The sequence below is a fragment of the Lissotriton helveticus genome, chromosome 9 (assembly GCF_964261635.1).
Source record: "Lissotriton helveticus chromosome 9, aLisHel1.1, whole genome shotgun sequence".
In the NCBI taxonomy this organism is placed as follows: Eukaryota; Metazoa; Chordata; class Amphibia; order Caudata; family Salamandridae; genus Lissotriton; species Lissotriton helveticus.
The window spans coordinates 749,953,291-749,956,837 of NC_136070.1; the positions used below are offsets into that span (position 1 = coordinate 749,953,291).

The 3,547-nt window shown below is 36.1% G+C and overlaps 1 long non-coding RNA gene across 1 annotated transcript; it reads left to right on the forward strand.

The window, feature by feature from the left end:
• Nucleotides 1–1,461: 1,461 nt before the first annotated feature.
• LOC144782960 (uncharacterized) lies at nt 1,462–2,649 on the forward strand. The gene is made up of 3 exons (XR_013601337.1): nt 1,462–1,557; nt 1,672–1,787; nt 2,589–2,649. It is a non-coding gene; the product is annotated as an uncharacterized LOC144782960 (long non-coding RNA).
• Nucleotides 2,650–3,547: the final 898 nt, after the last annotated feature.

Below are 3,547 nucleotides of genomic sequence, written 5' to 3' on the forward strand. Positions count from 1 at the left end.
TAATAAGTAAGTGCACTATAGTATTGTCTAGCGTAAAAAAAAGAATGATTTCTTGGCCAATCTGTTTGGATACTTTTTGTCAGATTGTGGTAAAGCACTCCCTTTCTTAGCATCACATTATTTGTGCATTTTTTCTTTCTATGCTATGTTCTGAACAATTCTGTAGTACAGTACTTGTATTACTCAGACCAAAAGCCTCACAATGTATTATAAGCATCCTTTATATATTAGCGTTAAGGATATGTCTGATACTGTCTCCTCATTGGAATTTTAACCTTTCAGATTAACTAGAGTAATCACATAATATCTAGCTCCACAATAGGATATAATAGGGCTTTATATATGCTAAAGCGAAGTAGTAGTCTATCTTCATGACATGCAGTGCAGCGTACACACTGCCTTGAGTTAGTCCTTAAGTTTTAATTTAGGGTCGGCTTCATATATAGACTGATATTATGTAGGTCGAACACGCTAGTATAGTCTGTTTTCTATATCGATTCCCATCAACGTCTGACTTTAGTTACAATTTAGTACCAAAGAATAGTCCGTTTTTTATTTTCAATTATCCTATGTGGATCTCAGTCGTAGGCTCAGTGATGATAACGTTTATACCAAGAGAGAAACTTAATAAAGATCACTATATGGTATGCTGAACACGTTAGAATAGTCTGGTTTTTATATTTATTCTCATTAACGTTTTACTTTAGTTATAACGGAGACATCAAAGAATAGTCCTTTTTCTGTTTTTGGTTATCCTATGCGGACCCTAGTCGCAGATTCAATGACGACAATGTTCACGCAGCTGAGAAAGATAATCGCAATAAAGATTGCTATTTAAATGCGCTCCATTCTAACGGCAGTAACATCGCATTTTGACGATTGGAGCCGTCGGGACCCCGTTTCTCGCCGTCAGACTGTTAAGCTTCGCTAAAAATTAACCAGAAGGTAAGAGTAACATGTCCTTCCGAAGCCACTTGGACTATTAAAGACGAAACTATAGATTTACCTGGACATTTGTCCCTAAAGTCGGTATAAACTAACGCTACGTATTTCCCCGTAGCCTCGTCAGAAAATTAAGAGAAAGGAACTTCCCCACATCAGGAGGAGTCACATATCTAAGGGTACATCGACACCCATACAGGTAGATCCCTAATTCGATTATTTGGAATCACTTCCACTAATGAAGAGACGTAGTTAGTCTGTTGATATTGTTTCCTAAAGAGTTTTCATAACTTTTTTCTTTAGAGACCTACAAGCGCACGTATCGTACTTATCTTCTATAACCCTGTCCTCGTGACGGCGAGAAACTCAAGTCGTTTCATCCACTTTACCAGGTACAAGCTGTGGAGTTAAGTAGAATGAGACTGACCAGAATATAAGTATATAAACTTAGTTACTTATCTTGTTCTTTGGGTTTCTTTCCAGTTTTTCTTTTGGCTCTCCCAGACCTGGTTCCAAAGAACAATCATAAACTTAATACCAATCTTTTATATTAGAACAAACCTGTGCTTTGTTTGTTCATTATATCCTGATATTCACATCAGACATCAATTCATGGTAATTATTTGGATTAAGCTTCCTTATCTTTGAGCATGCATATATCTATTAGATTAAAAAGTGCCAACTAGTAACCATGACACTGTAACTATCATTCACTTTTTACATCTCTAGTGTCCAACTAGCTGTTCATCACCTTGGATACCGCTGATCTTTCAAAAGAAACGTTCTAAAGAAAGGAAAACATTTGAGTCAGTCCGGCTCTTATTTTATGCACATCGTTTCAAAATGTAAGTACATAAATAAAGGTATTCTGCTTTAATTAGGAAAAGTTCCATATAAAAAAACTTTTGGTCCATAGTTCTCCTCCATTTAAATGACAAAGATAGAAAGATGGTACTGTAAGAACCTAGTATCTATTATTGGTTCAGTATACCACAGTTAAAATAGCATCTATTATTCCTTATACAAAGTTGTCTAAATTTCAGATTCTTTTGTTCTGCCGCAGTTGTAGTCTAATTTTGGAGATATACAGGAAAATGAAGTAGAATGTCCTTGTTGACATGGTTAAATGAAGCTACCAATTTGAAAATGTGTTGTTTTTAAATCATGTTGATGTCGTCTTTTTGATTTAGAATTGTTTATAATTATTTGTTTTCTGTATCCTGATTTTTTGTATTTATAGAACATATTTGGCTTCTCCAGAAGAAGGCGCTGGTCGCCGAAACGCGTGTCGAGAATTATTAGGCCATATCTATTGTTTTAATGAATTTTTACAATGAGTTTTGAATTATGTATGATATTGATTCACAATTTCCTTTTCATGTATTATGTTTGATTGTCTTGTCATTTATTTTATGCATATACAATTTTGTGTTAACTTTTTAATATATATGTAAATAAATATCAGAATTTGAATTCATTGGTAGCTCTTTTTTCCTTTTAAAATCTTATGTTTACTGTGAACTCTAACTATTATTGCCTAGGTTGTTATTTATCGATTACTTGTTTTTCCCTGACCTAGGAATCTCAAATCCATTGTAATCAGGCGGTCCTTGATAACTATACATTATTATAATTTTCCCCAACAGGTTATTTTTGCTACAAGTACAACAATACTTCGCTTCTGAAAACCGGCTTGGCCACATTGCCTCTCATCTACAGCTAAAAGAGATTTTTCAGGTAGGTTCCTTTGCCACCATAAAACATATACTGCAGTGTCTTATGTATTGCTGAAACACTTTAGTCAGGTAAGATGCTGACTAGAATGCTATTCTTGCTGTGGAAACCTAAAGGTGTTATAAAACAACTGTGAAGCCTTTGCACATGCATCATTTCCCTTCACTGTTGCACTACATTGGAAGAGGATCCCTATACTGGAGGCAGGTTTTGCCCCTAACACTCCCTGTGTTGATTACATGGGAGAGTGCACACAAAAGATTGTTTGCAACTTTTAAACTGCAGATAAATATTCTGTATGTCCCCAAATTACAACTGCTACAAACTTTTTTGTTCCTTTTTTCTTAGAATGGATATCTGGAAATTCTTTGCCAAGAAACAGCCCAGTGAAGTGAACCTATATTCAGACAACTCAGAAATGAACTCGATTCATAGTGATGATATGTCAGAACTGCAGCCTGCATTTCAATATTGAGTTGGGGGCCACAAATTTAGAAATATCAAGTAATTGCACACCACTCCGAGGAACATTTTGTGGAGTTGTCACTGCCTCAGACGAATCAAGCAACAGTTCTTATGCATCAACAACTAGTCTTCAGGATACAGAGGAAACACTTGTAAGCACAGTGGCACCAAACCAACCGCACGAGAACACATTGCCAGTTCAAATCATTGTGACACAGTCACAAATGAAGAAAAAACGCATTCTACATTTTCAAGGAAGATGGTTCCAGGATTTCCCCTGGCTTCATTACAGCAGTAGAGTGGCAGGAGTACTATGCTTTCATTGTGCAAAGGCTAAGTCACTGAAATTGACTGAGCTTTCCAAGAACACTGAGGAGGCATTTTGCAGCGCACCGGTTACACCAAC